The following is a 27397-nucleotide window of genomic DNA, read 5'->3' on the forward strand; positions in this document are numbered from 1 at the left end:
ACGCCGTGGACCGGACACACCAATGTTTTGGGAAAGCCAAGGTGCAGAGGTGACTGAAGTTTAACAAAATTAAAGACCTGTCTTAGAAAAAACAGGATGGGCCTTGGACTCATCGTATCGTAAAAGAAATTTATCAGGTAAAAATAAATTTCCCTTTTCTTTTACAAGATACGATGAGTCCACGGATTTCATCCTTACTTGTGGGATACAATACCAAAGCTATAGGACACGGATGAAACGGGAGGGACAAGACAGGGAACCTAAACGGAAGGCACCGCTGCTCGAAGAACTTTCCTCCCAAAAACAGCCTCAGATGAGGCAAAAGTATCAAATTTGTAAAATTTTGAAAAAGTGTAAAGAGAAGACCAAGTCGCAGCTTTGCAAATCTGTTCCACAGAAGCATCATATTTAAATGCCCATGAGGTAGCCACAGCCCTAGTGGAATGAGCCGTAATACGTTCAGGAGGCTGCTGTCCAGCAGTCTCACATGCAAAACGAATGATACTCTTCAGCCAAAAAGAAAGAGGTAGCCGTAGCTTTCTGACCCTTACGTTTCCCAGAAAAACAAACGAATAGGGAAGAAGATTGACAAAACTCCTTAGTCCCCTGTAAGTAAAACTTCAAGGCACGGACGACGTCCAAATTATGCAACAGTCGCTCCTTCTTAGAAGAATGGTTAGGACACAGGGAAGGAACAACAATTTCCTGATTAATATTCTTATTTGAAACAACCTTAGGAAGAAAACCAGGTTTGGTACGCAACACTACCTTATCTGCATGGAAAACAAGATAAGGTGAATCACATTGTAAATCCGAAAGCTCAGAAACTCTGCGAGCAGAAGAAATAGCAACCAAAAATAAAAAAACTTTCCAAGATAATAACTTCATATCTATGGAATGCATAGGTTCAAACGGAACCCCTTGAAGAACATTAAGAACTAAATTCAAACTCCAAGGAGAAACACTTGGTCTAAACACAGGCCTGATTCTAGTCAGAGCCTGACAAAAAGATTTAACATCTAGAACATCTGCCAGACGCTTGTGAAGCAAAATAGACAAAGCAGAAATCTGTCCCTTTAAGGAACTTGCTGACAACCCTTTCTCCAATCCTTCTTGGAGAAAAGACAAAATCCTGGGAATCCTAACCCTACTCCATGAGTAGCCCTTGGATTCGCACCAAAAGATATTTACGCCATATCTTATGGTAAATCTTTCTAGTAACAGGCTTACGAGCCTGAATCAAGGTATCAATGACCGATCCATAGAACCTTCGCTTAGATAAAATCAAGCGTTCAATCTCCAAGCAGTCAGCTGCAGAGAAATTGGATTCGGATGATGAAAAGGTCCCTGAATGAGAAGGTCCTGCCTCAATGGAAGCTTCCACGGTGGCAGAGATGACATCTCCACCAGATCGGCATACCAAGTCCTGCGAGGCCACGCAGGAGCGATGAGAATCACCAAGGCCCTCTCCTGTTTGACTCGAGCAATTACCCGGAGAAGGAGAGCAAATGGAGGGAACACATAAGCTAGGTTGAACGACCAAGGCACTGCCAAGGCATCTATCAGTTCGGCCTGAGGATCCCTGGACCTGGATCCATATCTCGGGAGCTTGACATTCTGACGAGTCGCCATAAGATCCAGCTCCGGCCTGCCACATCTCAGAATCAGGCTGGCAAATACTTCCGGATGGAGTTCCCATTCCCCAGGATGAAACGTCTGTCTGCTCAAAAAATTCGCCTCCTAATTTTCCATTCCTGGGATGTGGATTGCTGACAGATAACAAGAGTGAGTCTCCGCCCACTGAATTATCCTGGTTACTTCTGTCATCGCTAAGGAACTCCTTGTTCCTCCCTGATGATTAATGTAGGCTACAGTCGTGATGTTGTCCAACTGGAATCTGATGAATTTAGTCGAAGCCAACTAAGGCCAAGCCTGAAGCGCATTGAATATGGCTCTCAACTCCAGAATGTTGATGGGAAGTAGAGACTCCGATCGAGTCCATACACCTTGAGCCTTCAAGGGATTCCAGACTGCTCCCCATCCTATCAGACTGGCATGTATTCAGAATCTTTAACTTTCTGACTTCCGTCAAAAAGATCTTCATGGATAGAGAGTCGATTAGAGTTCCCAGGAAGGGAACCCTTGTCTGTGGAATTAGTGAACTTTTCTCGAGATTCACCTTCCACCCATGAATCCTTAGAAAGGACAGAACAATGTCGGTATGGGACTTTGCTAGCTAATAAGACGACGCCTGGATCAGAATATCGTCTAGATAAGGCGCAACAGCAATGCCCCGCGGTCTTAGAACCGCCAGCAGAGACCACAGAACCTTTGTGAAAATTCTGGGTGCCGTGTCCAGACCGAAAGGAAGGGCCACGAACTGAAAATGTTTGTCCAGAAAGGCAAACCTCAGGAACTTGTGATGATCTCTGTGGATAGGGATATGAAGATATGCATCCTTTAGATCCACGGTAGTCATATATTGACCCTCCTGGATCAATGGGAGAATGGTCCGAATAGTTTCCATCTTGAAGGACGGAACTCTGAGAAACTTTAGACATCTAAAATCTAAATTGGGTCGAAACGTTCCCTCTTTCTTGGGAACTACAAAGAGATTTGAGTAAAACCTCTGCCCCTGTTCCTGAATTGGAACGGGGCATTACACTCCCATGAAGGAGAGATCTCTTACACAGCGTAAGAACGCCTCTTTTTATCTGGTCGACAGATAATCGTGAAAGAAGAAACCTTCCTCTGGGGAAGGAATTTTTGAACTCCAACTGATACCCTTGAGACACGATTTCTAGTGTCCAGGGATCCTGAACATCTCTTATCCAAGCCTGGGCAAAGAGAGAAAGTCTACCCCCTACTAGATCCGATCCTGGATCGGGGGCCGCCCCTTCATGCTGTCTTGGCAGCAGAAGCAGTCTTCTTGGTTGTTTACCCTTGTTCAAAGCTTGGTTGGGTCTCCAGGTGGACTTGGCTTGTGAAAAATCCCCTTCCTGTTTAGTGAAAGAGGGGGTTTCCTTGAAATTTCGAAAGGAACGAAAATTACTCGGTCGTCCCCTTTGCTTAGATGTTTTATCTTGAGGGAGGAGGTGACCCTTACCTCCCGTAATGTCAGAAATGATCTCCTTTCGGTCAGGCCCGAACAGAGTCTTTCCCTTGAAAGGAATAGCCAAGAGGTTGGATTTAGAGAACACATCCGCAGACCAAGATTTTAACCATAAGGCTCTTCGTGCTAAGATTGAGAATCCTGAACTCTTAGCCGCCAATTTGGTGATCTGAAAGGAGGCATCCGTAATAAAAGAATTAGCCAGCTTAAGGGCCTTAAATCTATCCTGTAATTCTTGTAAAGAAGTCTCAGTCCTAAGAGACTCTTCTAGAGCGTCAAACCAAAAAGCAGCCGCAGTTGTGACTGTTACAATGCAGGCCGTCGGTTGCAATAGAAACCCTTGATGAACATATAGTTTTTTGAGAAGACCCTCCAACTTCTTATCCATGGGGTCTTTGAAAGCACAAATCTCCTCGATAGGGATAGACGTACGCTTAGCCAGGGTAGAGATAGCTCCCTCCACCTTAGGGATCGTCTGCCAAGAATCCCAAACGGTGTCAGCTATAGGGTACATTTTCTTAAAAATAGGGGAAGGGGAGAACGGGATACCTGGTCTTTCCCATTCCCTAGCAATAATTTCCGAAATTCTCTTAGGAACCGGAAAAACGACAGAATAAGAAGGAACCTCCAAATAGCTGTCCATCTTACTCAATTTATTTGGAGGGACCACAAGAGAGTCACAGTCGTCCAGAGTCACCAAAACCTCCCGTAGTAACAGGCGGAGGTGTTCAAGCTTAAACCTGAAAGACATCATGTCCGAATCTGTCTGGGGCAATGCACTTCCTGAGTCAGACAGTTCCCCCTCAGACAGAGCCTCCATACCCCCCAATTCAGAGCCCTGGGAGGGTATCCAGGGCGCTATCCAGGGTGCTGAACCTAAAATGGGTCAGCTCTTAAGGTTTACATTCCTGCTTTTTAAATAAAGAGAAGAAAAATTGATAATAGGAGTAAATTAGAAAGTTGATTAAAATTGCCTGCTCTATCTGAATCATGAAAGAAACATTTTTAGGTTTAGTGTCCCTTTAATGATTTAGATAGAACATACAATTTTAAACAAAATTTCCAATATACTTCTATTATCAAATTTTCTTCACTCCTCTCACTACTGGCAGCTAGCTGAACACATCTCGTTAGCCAATCACAAGAGACAAATGTGTGCAAGCACCAATCAGCAGCTAGCTCCCACTAGTGTATGATATGTGCATATTCTTTTTCAACAAGGGATACCAAGAGAACAAAGCACATTTGAAAATAGAAGTGAATTTAAAAATGTCTTAAAATTACATGCTCTGTCTGAATCATGCAACTTTAATTTTGACTTCCTATCCCTTTAAAGAGACACACAAGTCAGAATGTTATCCTTTGTTGAAAAGAAAACCTAGATAGGCTAAGGAGAAGCAATGGAGTGAGCAGCTGATTGGTGGCTGCACATATAAGCCTTGTCAGTGGCTCACAAAATGTGTTCAGCTAGATCCCAGTAAAGCATTTATGCTCCTTGAACAAGGGATACCAAGAGAATGAAGCAAAATTAGTAATAGAAGTACAGTGTTCTCCACCAGGCTGGTGCATTTAAAATTAGCCAGGTGGGGACAGAGTAGTACTTTCTAATATTATAACATTGTCTGCTATCCAAAGCACGAAATAATTGCATAATTTAACAAATGTGTTTAATGACAATTTGTGCAATAAACATTGATAAAAAATATTTGCTAGTTTTAGCTTGATATTGGCTAAACTTAACTGTGTGGTCAATAAAAACAGCTGGATGTTGCTCCCATTAAAAAGGTCCTGGGGAGAAGTAAATTGGAAAGTTATTTAAAACTGTATGCTGTCTGATTAATTAAAGGACAAAATACTTTAATAAATAGTATGAAATATACTATGCTCTCTTGATTTCCTTTGTTGAAAAGCATACCTAGGTAGGCTTAGGGTCAGCAATGCATTACTGGGAACTAGCTGGTGAAATAATGACAAGACACATAAATGCAGCAGATTAGCTAGTAGTGCATTGCTCATCAGGAGATTACTATTTTTAACCCCTTCCTCACCTTTATGTCCCTTTAACAGGATAGTATCACACCATGTGTGTTTATTAGAAACAAAATGTTTTATAGTTGTTTCAGAGATGGCTTTTACTGCGCACAGCAAATACACAATCATTCAGATACCAAACTCCTCAGAAATCAAATAGAGATGTAACTACCTTATTTGGGTAATCACCAATGTGATTATGCATTAAAAGGGACACTGAACCCAAATTTCTTCTTTCATGATTCAGATAGAGCATGCAAGTTTAAGCAACTTTCTAATTTACTCCTATTATCAATTTTTCTTCGTTCTCGTGCTATCTTTATTTGAAAAAGAAGGCATCTAAGCTTTCTTTTTTGGTTCAGTACTCTGGACAGCACTTTTTATTGGTGGATGAATTTATCCACCAATCAGCAAGAACAACCCAGGTTGTTCACCAAAAATGGGTCGGCATCTAAACTTCCATTCTTGCATTTCAAATAAAGATAGCAAGATAATGAAGAAATTGTGACAATAGGAGTAAATTAGAAAGTTGCTTAAAATTGCATGCTCTATCTGAATCACGAAAGAGAAAAAATATGTGTTCAGTGTTCCTTTAACAATGGCTCTTAGGAGTGAAAACAGAAAGCAAGTATATGGATATATGCATCGTAAACAATACATGTGTAGCTCAAAATGGTTCTATTAAAAACAAAATGTAGCCACATGCATTTCATTTTTGACAAGAATGTCCCTTTAAAATGAAATCTGAGAAATCCTGACCGGTCTGGGTCTACAAACTCTAGAACTCAACACCCCTGATATTTAGATGGAACAAATATATATTTACTATTTCTAATAACAGCTCTTGCTGATCTAGTAAAATAATTACAATATGAGAAGTCTTAAACAAGAGACTATGATTTGTTTGGGGGGGGAGGTAGAAGGGGGCAGGTGCTTGTTAAGGTTTAGATGCACTTTAAGTTACTGTGAAAGGAAAAAGCTATGCAGAGCTCGCGTGGTAAACAAGACGCTGCCCACACTTCCTCAAGTGCCAGACAACAGCTGGTTTAACATTGCTGAGCCGTGTATATGTCTGTACGATCTATTGTATATTCTGTTCTGTACAAAACAACACAAGTGACCCAGCTGTCTCAGAGACACCCCTAACACAGGCATGTAACAGCTGGCTATCAGTGTATGAAAATGCTACTACTGAGGGACTCCGTTTAGGTAGCCCCCTAAAAGGGATAGTGTGCTGTGATTTTATTTTCTAAGTTAAAGGGATAGTGTGCTGTGATTGTGTTCCTAATGTTCCATTTACCTGCTGGAACGTAATTAAATTGTTTAGATTACCTTGATTTTGTCATTTGAAATTGCTACTTTGGTCTGTTGCATCTCCGTCAATACTGAAAATTTCAGTATTTAAAGGGACAGTCTAGTCAAAATTAAACTTTCATGATTCAGATAGGGCATGCAATTTTAAGCAACTTTCCATTTTACTTTAATCATCAAATTTGCTTTGTTTCTTGGTATTCTTTGTTGAAAGAGAAACCTAGGTAGGCTCATCTGCAAATTTCTAAGCCCATGAAAGCCACCTCTTATTCCAGTGCATTTCGACAGTTTTTCCACAGACAGCGCTAGTCTGCTCACTCCTGTGGAGTTATTTACAAGTATACACTGATTGGCTGAATGCAAGTCTGTCAAAAGAACCGAGATAAGGGGGAAGTCTGCAGAGGCTTAGATACAAGGTAATCACAGAGGTAAAAAGTATAATATAACAATTTTGATTATGCAAAATTGGGGAATGGGTAATAATGGGATTATCTATCTTTTTCAACAATACATACATATTCTGCAGTAGATTGTCCCTTTAAAGGTCTAGTAAAGTCCAAAATAAACTTTCATGATTCAAGTAGGGCATGTAATTTTAAACAACTTTCCAGTTTACTTTTATCACAAATTTTGCTTTCTTCTATTGGTATTCTTAGTTGAAAGCTAAACCTAGGTATGCTCATATGCCAATTTCTTAGACCTGGAAGGCCGCTTGTTATCTGAATGCATTTTGACAGTTTTTCACCACTAGAGGGTGTTAGTTCATGTGTGTCATATAGATAACATTGAGCTCACACACGTAAAGTTAACTAGGAGTCAGCACCGATTAGTTGAAATGCAAGTCTGTCAAAAGAACTGAAATAAGGGGGCAGTTTGCAGAGGCTTAGATAAAAGGTAATCAGAGGTAAAAAGTATATTAATATTACTGTGTTGGTTATGCAAAACTGGGGAATGGGTAATAAATGGATTATCTATCTTTTTAAACACAAATTTTGGTGCTGACTGTCCCTTTAAGTACAGAGTTGCAGAAAGGCTATGAAAAATCATTCCCCTTTTAAAAGCACACAGACACTTCTACAAAAACTTGTCAGACTCATTTGCTAGATTAGACCTTGCCCATAAACTATCCCCAACTGACCCCCTCATAATAAATGACTTACATCAGGCAAGACTTGCGCTTGATAGCTTTTTACAAATTGAATACCAAACATTACGCATAAAAACCAAGAGTATGATCAATTATGAAAGTAACAGATCAGGCAAACTATTGGCTAGAGCACTGAAAAAGAAAAAATTAAAGTCACACATACGAAATCCATCAACCTCACTCCTCAACCATTCTTAAAACTACTAAAGATATCCACCAATCTTTCCACAAATACTACTCGCTCTTTATAATCTCCACATGGACACGTCAACGCCACTAACACCCCTATCCATGTTGGACTACGTTTCAAACGCACAGCTACCCACAATCTCATCCAACCAGCTTAAAGATCTTAACAAACCTATCTCCCATAACTAAATGCTTGCAGCCATTAAAGCACTAAATAACGGGCCCTGACTGATTCTCTTCATTACTTGCACCGCATCTCACACATCTTTTCAATTAAGTGTCCCATACTAACCCCTTCCCCCAACCCATGTTAGAAGCAAAAAACAGAACCCAGAAGGGGGTCTGGAAAGAGGTGCGCTCTCTAACACAAACAAAGTATATTTTCCTAAAAACAAAAGTGTTCGTATATAGTTCACTTTCAGCATGAAACAGCAGGTCCGGCGTGACTGTAATGAACTCTGCTCGTTTTCAATGTAAGAATGGATGATTGAGGCTGCTCCCCTTATCCCGGTGTGAGGTAGATCTATAAGATTGAAACAGAAAGAGGGCGCCTCATAGTGTTATACGTCCCTTCAATGTGGGTGTTCGTGAATGGTAATATACGCTTACCGGAGTTAGTTGCACTGTACTATGACCAGTGCTCTCAAGCAGTCTAGCTCTTAACAGCGGCTAGTGAGCTGTTCCTTGGTGTCTCAGGAAGCGGCTTGTAATGATCCAACAGCTGTTAAAGCTGGGGCGGCAAATGGACAGGCTGACAACTCCCACAAAAGGTTAAAAAAGTAAACGCTTTATTAGAAGCGCATGTAGTCGTCATCCCTAAGCCAGGTAAACCACCCACTGTACCGGCGAACTTTCGCCCAATATCTCTTCTCAACACAGATATCAAATTGTATGCAAAAATACTCGCAACCCGCATCAACACTATATTATCATCTTTAATTCATTTAAATCAAGCAGGTTTTACCCCTCATAGGGAAACAGAATAACACTATCAAAATTTTACACCTAATGGGATATGCCCATAATCACAATATACCCTCTGCAATCATCTCAATGGACATAGTGAAAGACTTTGACAGGCTAAACTGGCAATTCCTGCGAATGACGCTTTCTAAATTCAGATTTGACCAGGCCTTTATACAGAAAAAAAATTCTCTATATAACCAACCATTAGCTAAAGTCAAATTAAACGACACATTATCCCACCCATTTCAGATCTCTAATGGTACAAGACAGGGTTGTCCCCTTTCTCCAATACGATTTGTTCTTGCCATGGAGGTCTTGGCCTCCCATATCCGAAATAACACTGATATCCAAGGTTTCAAAATTAATCAATATGAATACAAAACGTCCCTATATGCGGAGGACATTTTATTGACACACTCACAACCCGTCTCCTCGATTCCCCCCTCCTCCAAACTCTCCACACTTAGTGTTCCTTTTCCAATTTTATAATCAATATTACCAAATCAGAACTTCTTCCCATTGAACTTCAGGCAGATGAGCTGAGAACAATACAATCACTTGCTCATTTCCGCACACAGCAACAATCTATCAAATACCTAGGAATCCACATATCCCCTTATAAGCCCACGTTACTAAACGCAAACTTTCAAGCCATAAATACAACCACACAAGCCACTATCGTGGGTGGGCAGAATCAATGCTGTTAAAATAATTCTTCTCCCTAAAATTTTTGTATCTTTTCCAGACCCTCCCCATTCCTCTACTGTCACCATTAATACACAATCTATAAAAACTAATCACAAAATATATCTGGCAACATAAACGGGATCCCAAACCTGCAACAGTATAGATTGGCCACCTTCCTTACCAGAATCATCAACTGGTGTAAGCATTCATCTCACAAAAAACAGAATTTATGTTTACCTGATAAATTACTTTCTCCAACGGTGTGTCCGGTCCACGGCGTCATCCTTACTTGTGGGATATTCTCTTCCCCAACAGGAAATGGCAAAGAGCCCAGCAAAGCTGGTCACATGATCCCTCCTAGGCTCCGCCTACCCCAGTCATTCGACCGACGTTAAGGAGGAATATTTGCATAGGAGAAACCATATGATACCGTGGTGACTGTAGTTAAAGAAAATAAAATATCAGACCTGATTAAAAAACCAGGGCGGGCCGTGGACCGGACACACCGTTGGAGAAAGTAATTTATCAGGTAAACATAAATTCTGTTTTCTCCAACATAGGTGTGTCCGGTCCACGGCGTCATCCTTACTTGTGGGAACCAATACCAAAGCTTTAGGACACGGATGAAGGGAGGGAGCAAATCAGGTCACCTAAATGGAAGGCACCACGGCTTGCAAAACCTTTCTCCCAAAAATAGCCTCAGAAGAAGCAAAAGTATCAAACTTGTAAAATTTGGTAAAAGTGTGCAGTGAAGACCAAGTCGCTGCCCTACATATCTGATCAACAGAAGCCTCGTTCTTGAAGGCCCATGTGGAAGCCACAGCCCTAGTGGAATGAGCTGTGATTCTTTCAGGAGGCTGCCGTCCGGCAGTCTCGTAAGCCAATCTGATGATGCTTTTAATCCAAAAAGAGAGAGAGGTAGAAGTTGCTTTTTGACCTCTCCTTTTACCAGAATAAACAACAAACAAGGAAGATGTTTGTCTAAAATCCTTTGTAGCATCTAAATAGAATTTTAGAGCGCGAACAACATCCAAATTGTGCAACAAACGTTCCTTCTTCGAAACTGGTTTCGGACACAAAGAAGGCACGACTATCTCCTGGTTAATGTTTTTGTTAGAAACAACTTTTGGAAGAAAACCAGGTTTAGTACGTAAAACCACCTTATCTGCATGGAACACCAGATAAGGAGGAGAACACTGCAGAGCAGATAATTCTGAAACTCTTCTAGCAGAAGAAATTGCAACCAAAAACAAAACTTTCCAAGATAATAACTTAATATCAACGGAATGTAAGGGTTCAAACGGAACCCCCTGAAGAACTGAAAGAACTAAGTTGAGACTCCAAGGAGGAGTCAAAGGTTTGTAAACAGGCTTGATTCTAACCAGAGCCTGAACAAAGGCTTGAACATCTGGCACAGCTGCCAGCTTTTTGTGAAGTAACACAGACAAGGCAGAAATCTGTCCCTTCAAGGAACTTGCAGATAATCCTTTCTCCAATCCTTCTTGAAGAAAGGATAGAATCTTAGAAATCTTTACCTTGTCCCAAGGGAATCCTTTAGATTCACACCAACAGATATATTTTTTCCATATTTTGTGGTAAATTTTTCTAGTTACAGGCTTTCTGGCCTGAACAAGAGTATCAATAACAGAATCTGAGAACCCTCGTTTTGATAAGATCAAGCGTTCAATCTCCAAGCAGTCAGTTGGAGTGAGACCAGATCTTGAACAAGAAGGTCTCGTCTCAAAGGTAGCTTCCATGGTGGAGCCGATGACATATTCACCAGATCTGCATACCAAGTCCTGCGTGGCCACGCAGGAGCTATCAAGATCACCGATGCCCTCTCCTGATTGATCCTGGCTACCAGCCTGGGGATGAGAGGAAACGGCGGGAATACATAAGCTAGTTTGAAGGTCCAAGGTGCTACTAGTGCATCTACTAGAGTCGCCTTGGGATCCCTGGATCTGGACCCGTAGCAAGGAACCTTGAAGTTCTGCCGAGAGGCCATCAGATCCATGTCTGGAATGCCCCACAGTTGAGTAATTTGGGCAAAGATTTCCGGATGGAGTTCCCACTCCCCCGGATGTAATGTCTGACGACTCAGAAAATCCGCTTCCCAATTTTCCACTCCTGGGATGTGGATTGCAGACAGGTGGCAGGAGTGAGTCTCCGCCCATTGAATGATTTTGGTCACTTCTTCCATCGCCAGGGAACTCCTTGTTCCCCCCTGATGGTTGATGTACGCAACAGTCGTCATGTTGTCTGATTGAAACCGTATGAACTTGGCCTTTGCTAGCTGAGGCCAAGCCTTGAGAGCATTGAATATCGCTCTCAGTTCCAGAATATTTATCGGTAGAAGAGATTCTTCCCGAGACCAAAGACCCTGAGCTTTCAGGGATCCCCAGACCGCGCCCCAGCCCATCAGACTGGCGTCGGTCGTGACAATGACCCACTCTGGTCTGCGGAAGGTCATCCCTTGTGACAGGTTGTCCAGGGACAGCCACCAACGGAGTGAGTCTCTGGTCCTCTGATTTACTTGTATCTTCGGAGACAAGTCTGTATAGTCCCCATTCCACTGACTGAGCATGCACAGTTGTAATGGTCTTAGATGAATGCGCGCAAAAGGAACTATGTCCATTGCCGCTACCATCAAACCTATTACTTCCATGCACTGCGCTATGGAAGGAAGAGGAACGGAATGAAGTGTTTGACAAGAGTTTAGAAGTTTTGTTTTTCTGGCCTCTGTCAGAAAAATCCTCATTTCTAAGGAGTCTATTATTGTTCCCAAGAAGGGAACCCTTGTCGACGGAGATAGAGAACTCTTTTCCACGTTCACTTTCCATCCGTGAGATCTGAGAAAGGCCAGGACTATGTCCGTGTGAGCCTTTGCTTGAGGAAGGGACGACGTTTGAATCAGAATGTCGTCTAAGTAAGGTACTACTGCAACCTTGGAGCAGTGGCTAATCCGAAAGGAAGCGCCACGAACTGGTAATGCTTGTCCAGGAATGCGAACCTTAGGAACCAATGATGTTCCTTGTGGATAGGAATATGTAGATACGCATCCTTTAAATCCACCGTGGTCATGAATTGACCTTCCTGGATGGAAGGAAGAATTGTTCGAATGGTTTCCATTTTGAACGATGGAACCTTGAGAAACTTGTTTAAGATCTTGAGATCTAAGATTGGTCTGAACGTTCCCTCTTTTTTGGGAACTATGAACAGATTGGAGTAGAACCCCATCCCTTGTTCTCCTAATGGAACAGGATGAATCACTCCCATTTTCAACAGGTCTTCTACACAATGTAAGAATGCCTGTCTCTTTATGTGGTCTGAAGACAATTGAGACCTGTGGAACCTCCCCCTTGGGGGAAGCCCCTTGAATTCCAGAAGATAACCTTGGGAGACTATTTCTAGTGCCCAAGGATCCAGAACATCTCTTGCCCAAGCCTGAGCGAAGAGAGAGAGTCTGCCCCCCACCAGATCCGGTCCCGGATCGGGGGCCAACATTTCATGCTGTCTTGGTAGCAGTGGCAGGTTTCTTGGCCTGCTTTCCCTTGTTCCAGCCTTGCATTGGTCTCCAGGCTGGCTTGGCTTGAGAAGTATTACCCTCTTGCTTAGAGGACGTAGCACTTGGGGCTGGTCCGTTTCTACGAAAGGGACGAAAATTAGGTTTATTTTTGGCCTTGAAAGACCTATCCTGAGGAAGGGCGTGGCCCTTACCCCCAGTGATATCAGAGATAATCTCTTTCAAGTCAGGGCCAAACAGCGTTTTCCCCTTGAAAGGAATGTTAAGGAGTTTGTTCTTGGAAGACGCATCCGCTGACCAAGATTTCAACCAAAGCGCTCTACGCGCCACAATAGCAAACCCAGAATTCTTCGCCGCTAACCTAGCCAATTGCAAAGTGGCGTCTAGGGTGAAAGAATTAGCCAATTTGAGAGCACGGATTCTGTCCATAATCTCCTCATAAGGAGGAGAATCACTATCGATCGCCTTTACTAGCTCATCGAACCAGAAACACGCGGCTGTAGTGACAGGGACAATGCATGAAATTGGTTGTAGAAGGTAACCTTGCTGAACAAACATCTTTTTAAGCAAACCTAATTTTTTTATCCATAGGATCTTTGAAAGCACAACTATCTTCTATGGGTATAGTGGTGCGTTTGTTTAAAGTAGAAACCGCTCCCTCGACCTTGGGGACAGTCTGCCATAAGTCCTTTCTAGGGTCGACCATAGGAAACAATTTTTTAAATATGGGGGGAGGGACGAAAGGAATACCGGGCCTTTCCCATTCTTTATTTACAATGTCCGCCACCCGCTTGGGTATAGGAAAAGCTTCTGGGAGCCCCGGGACCTCTAGGAACTTGTCCATTTTACATAGTTTCTCTGGGATGATCAAATTCTCACAATCATCCAGAGTGGATAATACCTCCTTAAGCAGAGCGCGGAGATGTTCCAACTTAAATTTAAATGTAATCACATCAGGTTCAGCTTGTTGAGAAATTTTCCCTGAATCAGAAATTTCTCCCTCAGACAAAACCTCCCTGGCCCCCTCAGACTGGTGTAGGGGCATTTCAGAACCATTATCATCAGCGTCCTCATGCTCTTCAGTATCTAAAACAGAGCAGTCGCGCTTACGCTGATAAGTGGGCATTTTGGCTAAAATGTTTTTGATAGAATTATCCATTACAGCCGTTAATTGTTGCATAGTAAGGAGTATTGGCGCGCTAGATGTACTAGGGGCCTCCTGAGTGGGCAAGACTAGTGTAGACGAAGGAGGGAATGATGCAGTACCATGCTTACTCCCCTCACTTGAGGAATCATCTTGGGCATCATTTTCAGTGTCACATAAATCACATTTATTTAAATGAGAAGGAACCTTGGCTTCCCCACATTCAGAACACAGTATATCTGGTAGTTCAGACATGTTAAACAGGCATAAACTTGATAACAAAGTACAAAAAACGTTTTAAAATAAAACCGTTACTGTCACTTTAAATTTTAAACTGAACACACTTTATTACTGCAATTGCGAAAAAGTATGAAGGAATTGTTCAAAATTCACCAAAATTTCACCACAGTGTCTTAAAGCCTTAAAAGTATTGCACACCTAATTTGGAAGCTTTAACCCTTAAAATAACGGAACCGGAGCCGTTTTTAACTTTAACCCCTTTACAGTCCCTGGTATCTGCTTTGCTGAGACCCAACCAAGCCCAAAGGGGAATACGATACCAAATGACGCCTTCAGAAAGTCTTTTCTATGTATCAGAGCTCCTCACACATGCGACTGCATGTCATGCTTCTCAAAAACAAGTGCGCAATACCGGCGCGAAAATGAGGCTCTGCCTATGATTAGGGAAAGCCCCTAGAGAATAAGGTGTCTAAAACAGTGCCTGCCGATATTATTTAACAAAAATACCCAGATTAAATGATTCCTCAAGGCTAAATATGTGTAATATATGAATCAATTTAGCCCAGAAAATGTCTACAGTCTTAATAAGCCCTTGTGAAGCCCTTATTTACTGTCTGAATAAAAATGGCTTACCGGATCCCATAGGGAAAATGACAGCTTCCAGCATTACATCGTCTTGTTAGAATGTGTCATACCTCAAGCAGCAAAAGACTGCTCACTGTTCCCCCAACTGAAGTTAATTCCTCTCAACAGTCCTGTGTGGAACAGCCATGGATTTTAGTAACGGTTGCTAAAATCATTTTCCTCATACAAACAGAAATCTTCATCTCTTTTCTGTTTCAGAGTAAATAGTACATACCAGCACTATTTTAAAATAACAAACTCTTGATTGAATAATAAAAAACTACAGTTAAACACTAAAAAACTAAGCCATCTCCGTGGAGATGTTGCCTGTACAACGGCAAAGAGAATGACTGGGGTAGGCGGAGCCTAGGAGGGATCATGTGACCAGCTTTGCTGGGCTCTTTGCCATTTCCTGTTGGGGAAGAGAATATCCCACAAGTAAGGATGACGCCGTGGACCGGACACACCTATGTTGGAGAAAGTGGGTTCTTTTGGCTCTCCCCGAAATCGAGGAACTTACCAGCTCAACTTCCATCAATAATTTCTGAAACTTTTCACTTATGGGATACATCAAAAAACACTGTTATATATCCACAATACTCCCCCCCCACCTGACACCAATATTAGAAAACAGATATCCCCTTTCAGCACCCAAGGCAAGCAATAACACTACAAAAACTATTAGAATGATCAGTACCAAACCAGGTGCTTAATAAATACTAAACTCTGTGGCACTGAAAAAACAGCTGGACTATAAATTAGATGGCTAAATATAAAAATAGTAAATGTTCCTAAATGAGTAAAAAGTGTAATCTCAAGATGATTGTATTAGAATATTCTTATATCAATAATAACCTCAGATAATATATATATATATATATATATATATATATATATATATATATACATATAAATATAAAAATCAATGTTTACATTCATTCACCACAATGCATATTTAATTTAAACAAAACAATTCATGAATCATTCAAAAATCAATTCAAAACACTTTAAAATTCTAAAAAACAGTAAAAAAAAAAAAAGCATTTTCTTCATAAAAATAAAACACAATGAAATAAAAATAAATTCATATAAACCACACAATATTAGCATACAAATGAGATTGGTTTAACCTTGAGACATAGCACACGTATAGTGTAGTAAACAAATAGATAAAATCAGTCTCTGGATGATTTCTAAATCAATGTGATACCCAGTATAATAAAATCACTTTGTTAGGAATACTCCAGCACTGAAAACAAATCCTATGCAGGAGAAAAACAAGATAAGAGAAACTTGTCACAAGCAAGCAAATAATTCCAAATGAGGTGATTAACGTCTTTCTTACACCTGAAGGTGTCAGACGGCTCCTTCAACGTGGTCCCAATGGCTTTTCTTTTATTGCTTACAGCAGGGCACTCAATCTAATCGCACAAGCAACTGTGCAATTTTCCAAAAGAACGCTCGACAATTTCGGCAATACCGCCGTTTTGGCGTTTCAAATTCAGTCAGCGTGTCTGTAGTGACAAGTACGGATCCTCAGATGGATCAAAAAAAGAGCAACGCGTTTCGGCTAATATGCCTTTCTCAAGCTCTCCTTGCATTACTAACCTGGTGCCTTTTATAGGGGTTGTTGTTAATTACTTATGCTGCCAAGTGTGCTTATTTACAACAGCCTTTTTCTTCATATAATTTATATATCTAGCAAATTAGTTTAGTATATATTAAAAATTTCCTCAAATGATCTGTATACGAGTGTGATGTTCGCTCTCAATAACACTACCTCATATAACCAAATCTATACCGTGCCAAATCCTCAGATAACGGTAAACCCAAACCTCAAATCGAGATTACCCCCCACCTAGGTCCCACGTATGAAAACTTGTTTCGTTACACTCAGATGTCAGATTTCCTCATGAGAAACCCACACAAAACCCAACTTGCGTGCAACTTAACTAATTTCTAAAGTATTTGTCTCCGGGACACTTTAAATAGAGGTCTCTTATCAACCTCATATAAACTACCCACGCATACACTACCTCACTTCCTTCCTATGTAGACAAGTGGGAAAAAGAGATCGGCACACACCAGACTCAAAAAACATGGCAACACATCTTCTCCATGACCAAATCCTCATTTTCTATATACACACTAGAGATGAATGTCAAATTTTTATGTAGATGGTATTACACACCGTCCCGTCTGCATACAATCTTCCCCACGTCTTACCCAACCTGCTGGAGAGGTTGTGATATGGAAGGCACCCCCACTCATATTTGGTGAACCTGCCCTATCGCTCAATCTTATTGGTTGATGATCAAGACCGAAATAGAAAAGGCACTTTCAATGACTCTAGACCTAAACATCTGGTTTTTCCTTTTCAACAAATTCACTAAGATTAAATGTAAATTGAGACTCGCATAACTGACCATAATGGTCAACTCAGCAAAAAGACTTATGAAAAATTGGAAGTCACCGCTCCTCCCATCAGTTAATACATGGAGGGAGATAACCTCCCAAATCTCTACAAGTACCACTACACACATAGTAAACATAAAAATGACTATCATTCCATCTGCTTCCATTCAGAAGAATATCTGAATCAAGTATCACAACCAACATGACTATACTTCACCTCCCTCAGGACCCCCCCTTAAACCCACAAACACTTCAGATCAAATGCATGTACAACTCCTTAGCCACTGGTTCATTAGCTTGCAAATTTGATAGCATTAGACATGCTTGGAGTCAGCTAATTGGAGGATTGCCTTACTTGTTACTGCCCATTATACATTTCAACTCCTCCATGGCCGACACGTTTATGCCTCTCTGCAAGCACAATATTGCAAAATGTTTATCTTATGTTGTTTTTGTTCTTTGTATTTCGTTGTCATGGAATGTTCTTCAGCAAACAACTTTGTAACGTGACCTTCCCCTAGACAGTCTCATTCATACTGATTTTCTTTTTTGTATGATTCCAGTAACTTGTTTATATTGTTTGTTTCATCTTCAATAAAACCTTTTCAAAACAAAACAAAAAAAATAAAATGAAAAATCATTCCCCCCAAACTATGGAGGATTTTGTGTAAACATTGAAAGATAAGTTAAAGGGACACTGTACCCAAAAATTTTCTTTGGTGATTCAGATTGAGCATGATATTTTAAGCAACTTTCTAATTTACTCCTATTATCAAATTTTCTTCATTCTCTTGGTATCTTTATTTGAAATGCAAGAATGTCAGTTTAGATGCCGGACCATTTTTGGTGAACAACCTGGGTTGTCCTTGCTGATTGGTGGATAAATTCATCCACCAATAAAAAAGTGCTGTCCAGAGTACTGAAACTAAAAAAAAGCTTAGATGCCTTCTTTTTCAAATAATGATAACAAGAGAACGAAGAAAAATTGATAATAGGAGTAAATTAGAAAGTTGCTTAAAATTGCATGCTCTTTCTGAGAAAAAATGTGGGTTCCGTGTCCCTTTAATGAGGTCTTCTCTCCTTGCAAACTCAACCCATTTCATTAGGATGTTGTTTTAATTACCATAAACAGCTATTTCATATACAAAAATATACTTAAATTAACAAATTCCAATACATTTTATACTCTGCGGTCACTTGTTATACCAGTTGCAAAAATATTAAAGGGCCATTTAAAGTTGGGCTGCAACTATTATTTTCATAATCGATTAATTGGCCGATTATTTTTTCGATTAATCGGATAAATAAAATGTTTATTTTTTTCCTATATTTTAAATAAAATCCACATACTGAGTGTTACAAATATAAACTTCAAACTAATAACTTTACATTAACCAAACTGTTTGTTCAATTTTTTCAGCAGCAGAGCACATTTTTATAATTAAGCAAAACAAAAACACAAACTGTTTAAAATGAGGTAGAACTAGAAAGAGCTAGACTATCACTGGTTATAACATTCTGTTATTCACTCTTTCAGAAACATTACATTGAAATGCAAAAATATCAACATGTCATCATGCTCCTGGCTGAGGCTGGCTCTCTTATTGCAAGCTATATTGCCTGCAGCAGAGAAGAGGCGCTCAGATGGTGTTGAGGTGCTTGAGATGCATAAGTAGGGTTTTGCCAATTTCGTCAATGTGGGATATTTATCTTTGTTAGCTCTTCACCAATGCTAAGTGTTTTCCAATTTGGCAAGGGGCCTCTCAACAAAGTAAGCCTGGACTTTATTCTAACATAAAAATATCTTGAATATCTATATGCAATGGCAAAAAAACAGCTATAAAGGTTAGGGAAAAAATATCTAGTCCACTCTTAAAGGGACAGTCAACACCCGGCTGAACTTAATACCATCATTTAGATACTCAGAATACGATGCACCTGCACCACCAACCATGTTAAATACCTATAACGATATGAAGTAATAGTCCACAGCACATACGTTTTTCAGCTGTAGACATGGCCGCCAAACTCCACCCAACGTAACACGTTTCTTTTTAAAATAAACAGCCATATAGAGAAGGGGGACGAAGGAAGAGGGGGAGGAGTTTGGCGGCCATGTCTACAGCTGAAAAACGTATGTGCTGTGGACAATTACTCCATATCAGAGGTATTTAACATGGGAGGCGGTGCAGGCGCATCTTATTCTGAGTATCTAAATGATGGTATTAAGTTCTGCCGGGTGTTGACTGTCCCTTTAAAATAACAGATATATACTTAGATGTGTTCTATATTTTTAATAAATTGTGATATGTACCAAATTCAACCTCTAAGAATATAGGAGGAAAGCCGAATCCCATATATCTAAAGATCAGAGGAAGTTAAATAGAGTTCAATGTTGATTGATAAAGCGAATGTCGAATAAATGTTTTACGCCAGGACGACATGTAACGGAGTATACTGGATAACAAACATTTGACTATGTAATGATGGAATGTTTGATTTCTGCATATTTTATTTGCAAAACACTAAATAAAAATTTCAAAATAAAAATATAGAACAAAAAAAGTCAAAAGCGCTAATGACTATCAATAAGAGGACAAAGCCTTACACATTTATCTACATATAATTAGCAATAGCAATCAATCCGCTAATAATTGTGCAAACAGATAACAGTGCACATCAATTCAAATAACTCCCATCAATCTAGGGCTAGGTGTAAATAACAAGCTTGGCAGTTGGCACTTTATCATGCAAAGCATAATCCCAAATCACCTGATTTAAAGGGACACTGTACCCAAATTTTTTCTTTTGTGATTCAGATTGATCATGAAATTTTAAGCAACTTTCTAATTTACTCCTATTATCAAATTTTCTTCATTCTCTTGGTATCTTTATTTGAAATGCAAGAATGTAAGTTTAGATGCCGGCCCATTTTTGGTGAACAACCTGGGTTGTCCTTGCTGATTGGTGGATAAATTCATCCACCAATAAAAAAGTGCTGTCCAGAGTACTGAAACCAAAAAAAAGCTTAGATGCCTTCTTTTTCAAATAATGATAGCAAGAGAACGAAGACAAATTGATAATATCAGTAAATTAGAAAGTTGCTTAAAATTGCATGCTCTTTCTGAATTAGAAAATAAAAAAATTGGGTACAGTGTCCCTTTAATATAAACAATCCAAATGATTCTTCCTATTATTTCTGGGTTGCACATAAGCCAGGAGTAGTAGCAAACTTATTACTTTCCTGAAAAAGTGAAAAGTAAATGTCTGTAGATGCCCTTAAGGCTAAGGACATAACCATAAAACACAATACCATTTGCAGGAGCTCAGTGGAGTGAAGCAGCTGGTGTTGTGCACAGACCAACTTATTGCAAACCGACTAATCGATTATGAGATTCGTTGACAACTATTTTCATTTATTATAACGATTAGTTGTTGCAGCTCTAATTTAAAGGGACAATAGTCATTTTAGCAATTGTTAAACCCTGTAATATGCAAACAGCTTTTTGCACTTGTTTGGGGGGTTTTAGGCACTAAAATAACATTCAAGTTCAGTAAGTGCAAAAGCCTAAAAAACTGGTTCAACAAAAGGGGTGAGAAAAGAACATCACTGAAAGGGTTAAAATCCAAATGCAATGCACTATATGCAAAACATATTTTTAGTATAGGAAGCAGAGGAAACGGCAAACTAGCGCAGAGGTGAACAGGCCACTCTGTACATACGTTCACTTAGGCACGTATAGCTATGTTCTCTTGTAGAGCAAGGAAGCGCTCAATCAGAAAAGGAACTAGTAGCTGAGATGCAGAAGTCACTAAATTTGTGCCTAGCTTTTTATTAACTACTCCTATAAGCCCTCAGTATTCTAATTACAAAAGGTGTACGTAGGATTCATATTTATTTGAATTTTTAGCCTTTCATTAATCTTTATGCAAAAACTGCTATTTTATATTTGTTACATTTATAGCAATTGTGTAGATTGTTGTATGTTGATATTTAAAGGGATACAAAACCCAATTCTTTATTTCTAATTTACTCTTATCAATTTTCTTCATTCTCTTGCTATCTTTATTTGAAAAGCAAGATTGAAAGCTTAAGAGCCGGCTCATTTTTTATTCAGCACCCTGGATAGCAGTTGCTGATTGGCGGCTATCCAGGGTTCTGAACCAAAAATGAACCGGCTTCCTAAGCTTACATTCTTGCTTTTCAAATAAAGATAGCAAGAGAAGGAAGAAAAAACAAATTATGCTTACCTGATAATTTTTTCTTATGATGGAAAGAGTCCACAGCTGCATTTATTACTTTTGGGAAATAAAAACCTGGCCAAAGGCTTAAATACTCCTCCCACTCCCCTCATCCCCCAGTCATTCTGCCGAGGAACAGTAGAAGAAATATCAGGGTGAAAGGTGCCAGAAGAATAAATAAGGACGCTCCACATAAATTACAGGTGGGGAGCTGTGGATTCTTTCCATCAGAAGAAAAGAAAATTATCAGGTAAGCATAATTTATGTTTTTCTTCTTAAATGGAAAGAGTCCACAGCTGCATTCATTACTTTTGGGAAAACAATACCCAAGCTATAGAGGACACTGAATGCCAAGACAGGAGGGTACAGTAGGCGGCCCATGCTGAGGGCACCAAGCCTGAAACCACTACCCACAAAAAAAAACCAGCTTCATCTGAAGATAAAAAACTTTGAAAGGAAAGGCCCCGAGGACACAGACCCGCAGGTAGTCCAGAGCCAAGCTAGAGACCGCAAAAACTGACTCAACTAAGCCAACAGGCCTCCAAGAGACACCATCGCCCAACAGTCGGTTCCTCCTCACACACCCATCACTAAATAAGGGAACACCAGCCTAAACTACCAAAGGGAGTAGGCCAGGAGAAACCAAGGAAAAGAATGAAAGGTCACAATCCAGAAAGAGAACACCCCCCACCCCGAATAAACCTAGCTCACAAAGGCCCAAAAGGGTCCCGGCAAACAAGGGGAGACTACGCCTAGACCAAGGAAACCGGATGTATAGGACCGGGCAAAGAAGCAAAAGCACCAAGGACAACAGAGGACAGAATCCTCACAGAGTCCTGAACTTGGAACACAGAAGTATTCCGCTACAAAAAAAAACTTGTAACAGACGCAGACGAAAAACCTTGAGACAAGAACACGCTCCCATCCTCAGGATGGCACAGGGAATACTTGCTCAGAGCAAAAGCCAACTCCCCCCCCCCAAAAAAAAGGGGGATCATAACCTCCAAAAAGTGTGACGGATAGTAGCGTCGCCTCCGCCATGGACTTGAGAAGAAAGTAGGCAGCGGAGCAAAGTTTGACAATGCCGATTGCTTAAGGAGCTGTTAACATGAGTCGGGATAGTTTCGCAGAAAGACTCTTCCTGCATCTCCAGACTCTAACTTTCATCCAAGCCCTCACTGAGAGACCGACAGGACTACTTAAAACTCCAGTCCCATGTCGAAGAGTACTACCCTACATAAGAGACAAAAATTCTGACACTTCTCTGCCAACCTCCTGGGACGAAAGGCAAAGAATGACTGGGGGATGAGGGGAGTGGGAGGAGTATTTAAGCTGGGGTGTCTTTGCCTCCTCCTGGTGGCCAGGTTCTTTTCCCCCCAAAAGTAATGAATGCAGCTGTGGGCTCTTTCCATTTAAGAAGAAAAATGTTAAGAGTAAATTAGAAAGTTGCTTAAAATTGCATTCTCTATCCGAATCGTGAAAGAAAATATTTGGTTATAGTATCCCTTTAAACATATGGTTTCCCATTAGCAATTTATTAATTATCTGAAGATGGTTTTATTTAAATAAATGGTACCTTAAGAGACCATGATCCGGGTCATAACAGATATCATATAAAAGCAAACTCTTCAATCAAACAAACCCCTGAAGATGTATGTGTGCTATGCAGACACATGCAGGGTGGGGTTTGTGAGAATCAAGGGAGCATTACAACTTAAAATGTAATAATGCCTTAAAATAATTTAACAAATAAACATTGTAACACTGATATTTTGCTCATGTTTGCTGTAAAACACCACTAAAAATTGTGCTTGTTGCCTATAAAAGGTTTGAGTTTAAATTGCCTAACTTTGCTACACACTACACAGTGATTGTTTACAGCTGTGCACAAACTGATTAAAAGCTAGCCCTAACTGGTCATAATCAAGGGGGATAACGGCTATATTCAATAGTGTTTACCAGAACTTTTACTGTTTGGTGATAATTGCTTTTAAAACAAAATAGGTAGACAATTGTCTTTTAATATACAGTACAATCGAAGAAGAGGAGTAAATATAACTCTCGAAACCTTGGAAAAGTCCAATATGTAATGAAGTTGCAGTGCAGAATTACTTCAGTATAAAAAGCAGTGAGCTAGACATATTCTTTAAAGGGACAGTATACACTAATTTTCATTCAACTGCATGTAATAGACTACTATAAAGAATAAAATGAACAGATACCGATATAAAAAAAAAATCTGTATAAACCCTTTTAAAAACTTACTTAGAAGTTTCTAATTTAGCACTGTTGATGAGATTAGTCTGGGACACCCACTGAAAGGGATTGAGTGCAGACCCTCCTCCTCCCCTGCATATGAATAGACCTATTATACAAACAGAAGCAATGTGAAGTCTGTATACATCAGTATACATCTAAAACGTTGGGGCTTGGTTAGGAGTCTGAAAATCAGCACTATGCTATTTAAAAATAAGTAAAACTATACATTGTTACAAAAACACTCCCAGATGGGCAATATAAATGGATCATCTACAACACATTTATGCAAAGAAAAATTGAGTGTACAATGTCCCTTTAAGTGAACAAAAATCTAAATATGCAAAGCAGATTTAAAAAGTCTTAGAAGTGACTGCTGTATTTTAGTTTTTTGGTGCAAGTAAAAAAACAGAATTTATGTTTACCTGATAAATTTCTTTCTCCAACGGTGTGTCCGGTCCACGGCGTCATCCTTACTTGTGGGATATTCTCTTCCCCAACAGGAAATGGCAAAGAGCCCAGCAAAGCTGGTCACATGATCCCTCCTAGGCTCCGCCTACCCCAGTCATTCGACCGACGTTAAGGAGGAATATTTGCATAGGAGAAACCATATGGTACCGTGGTGACTGTAGTTAAAGAAAATAAATTATCAGACCTGATTAAAAAACCAGGGCGGGCCGTGGACCGGACACACCGTTGGAGAAAGAAATTTATCAGGTAAACATAAATTCTGTTTTCTCCAACATAGGTGTGTCCGGTCCACGGCGTCATCCTTACTTGTGGGAACCAATACCAAAGCTTTAGGACACGGATGAAGGGAGGGAGCAAATCAGGTCACCTAAATGGAAGGCACCACGGCTTGCAAAACCTTTCTCCCAAAAATAGCCTCAGAAGAAGCAAAAGTATCAAACTTGTAAAATTTGGTAAAAGTGTGCAGTGAAGACCAAGTCGCTGCCCTACATATCTGATCAACAGAAGCCTCGTTCTTGAAGGCCCATGTGGAAGCCACAGCCCTAGTGGAATGAGCTGTGATTCTTTCGGGAGGCTGCCGTCCGGCAGTCTCGTAAGCCAATCTGATGATGCTTTTAATCCAAAAAGAGAGAGAGGTAGAAGTTGCTTTTTGACCTCTCCTTTTACCTGAATAAACAACAAACAAGGAAGATGTTTGTCTAAAATCCTTTGTAGCATCTAAATAGAATTTTAGAGCGCGAACAACATCCAAATTGTGCAACAAACGTTCCTTCTTTGAAACTGGTTTTGGACACAGAGAAGGTACGATAATCTCCTGGTTAATGTTTTTGTTAGAAACAACTTTTGGAAGAAAACCAGGTTTAGTACGTAAAACCACCTTATCTGCATGGAACACCAGATAAGGAGGAGAACACTGCAGAGCAGATAATTCTGAGACTCTTCTAGCAGAAGAAATCGCAACTAAAAACAAAACTTTCCAAGATAATAACTTAATATCAACGGAATGTAAGGGTTCAAACGGAACCCCCTGAAGAACTGAAAGAACTAAATTGAGACTCCAAGGAGGAGTCAAAGGTTTGTAAACAGGCTTGATTCTAACCAGAGCCTGAACAAAGGCTTGAACATCTGGCACAGCTGCCAGCTTTTTGTGAAGTAATACCGACAAGGCAGAAATCTGTCCCTTCAGGGAACTAGCAGATAATCCTTTTTCCAATCCTTCTTGAAGGAAGGATAGAATCCTAGGAATCTTAACCTTGTCCCAAGGGAATCCTTTAGATTCACACCAACAGATATATTTTTTCCAAATTTTGTGGTAAATCTTTCTAGTTACAGGCTTTCTGGCCTGAACAAGAGTATCGATAACAGAATCTGAGAATCCTCGCTTCGATAAAATCAAGCGTTCAATCTCCAAGCAGTCAGCTGGAGTGAAACCAGATTCGGATGTTCGAACGGACCCTGAACAAGAAGGTCTCGTCTCAAAGGTAGCTTCCAAGGTGGAGCCGATGACATATTCACCAGATCTGCATACCAAGTCCTGCGTGGCCACGCAGGAGCTATCAAGATCACCGACGCCCTCTCCTGATTGATCCTGGCTACCAGCCTGGGGATGAGAGGAAATGGCGGGAACACATAAGCTAGTTTGAAGGTCCAAGGTGCTACTAGTGCATCCACTAGAGCCGCCTTGGGATCCCTGGATCTGGCCCCGTAGCAAGGAACTTTGAAGTTCTGACGAGAGGCCATCAGATCCATGTCTGGAATGCCCCACAGGTGAGTGACTTGGGCAAAGATTTCCGGATGGAGTTCCCACTCCCCCGGATGCAATGTCTGACGACTCAGAAAATCCGCTTCCCAATTTTCCACTCCTGGGATGTGGATAGCAGACAGGTGGCAGGAGTGAGACTCCGCCCATAGAATGATTTTGGTCACTTCTTCCATCGCTAGGGAACTCCTTGTTCCCCCCTGATGGTTGATGTACGCAACAGTTGTCATGTTGTCTGATTGAAACCGTATGAACTTGGTCCTCGCTAGCCGAGGCCAGGCCTTGAGAGCATTGAATATCGCTCTCAGTTCCAGAATATTTATCGGTAGAAGAGATTCTTCCCGAGACCAAAGACCCTGAGCTTTCAGGGATCCCCAGACCGCGCCCCAGCCCATCAGACTGGCGTCGGTCGTGACAATGACCCACTCTGGTCTGCGGAACGTCATCCCTTGAGACAGATTGTCCAGGGACAGCCACCAACGGAGTGAGTCTCTGGTCCTCTGATTTACTTGTATCTTCGGAGACAAGTCTGTATAGTCCCCATTCCACTGACTGAGCATGCACAGTTGTAATGGTCTTAGATGAATGCGCGCAAAAGGAACTATGTCCATCGCCGCTACCATCAACCCGATCACTTCCATGCACTGAGCTATGGAAGGAAGAGGAACGGAATGAAGTATCCGACAAGAGTCTAGAAGTTTTGTTTTTCTGGCCTCTGTAAGAAAGATCCTCATTTCTAAAGAGTCTATAATTGTTCCCAAGAAGGGAACCCTTGTTGACGGGGATAGAGAACTCTTTTCCACGTTCACTTTCCAGCCGTGAGATCTGAGAAAGGCCAGGACAATGTCCGTGTGAGCCTTTGCTTGAGGAAGGGACGACGCTTGAATCAGAATGTCGTCCAGGTAAGGTACTACTGCAATGCCCCTTGGTCTTAGCACCGCTAGAAGAGAGCCTAGTACCTTTGTGAAAATCCTTGGAGCAGTGGCTAATCCGAAAGGAAGCGCCACGAACTGGTAATGTTTGTCCAGGAATGCAAACCTTAGGAACCGATGATGTTCCTTGTGGATAGGAATATGTAGATACGCATCCTTTAAATCCACCGTGGTCATGAATTGACCCTCCTGGATGGAAGGAAGAATAGTTCGAATGGTTTCCATCTTGAAAGATGGAACCTTGAGAAACTTGTTTAAGATCTTGAGATCTAAGATTGGTCTGAACGTTCCCTCTTTTTTGGGAACTATGAACAGATTGGAGGAGAACCCCATCCCTTGTTCTCTTAG

At 40.8% G+C, this 27397-nt stretch overlaps 1 protein-coding gene across 2 annotated transcripts in view; it reads right to left on the reverse strand.

The window, feature by feature from the left end:
* Positions 1–27397, reverse strand: part of ABL2 (ABL proto-oncogene 2, non-receptor tyrosine kinase) — a 162900-nt gene that overhangs the window by 103772 nt on the left and 31731 nt on the right. The window lies entirely within an intron of this gene.

This window comes from Bombina bombina, chromosome 10 (genome assembly GCF_027579735.1).
Source record: "Bombina bombina isolate aBomBom1 chromosome 10, aBomBom1.pri, whole genome shotgun sequence".
Taxonomy (NCBI): domain Eukaryota; kingdom Metazoa; phylum Chordata; class Amphibia; order Anura; family Bombinatoridae; genus Bombina; species Bombina bombina.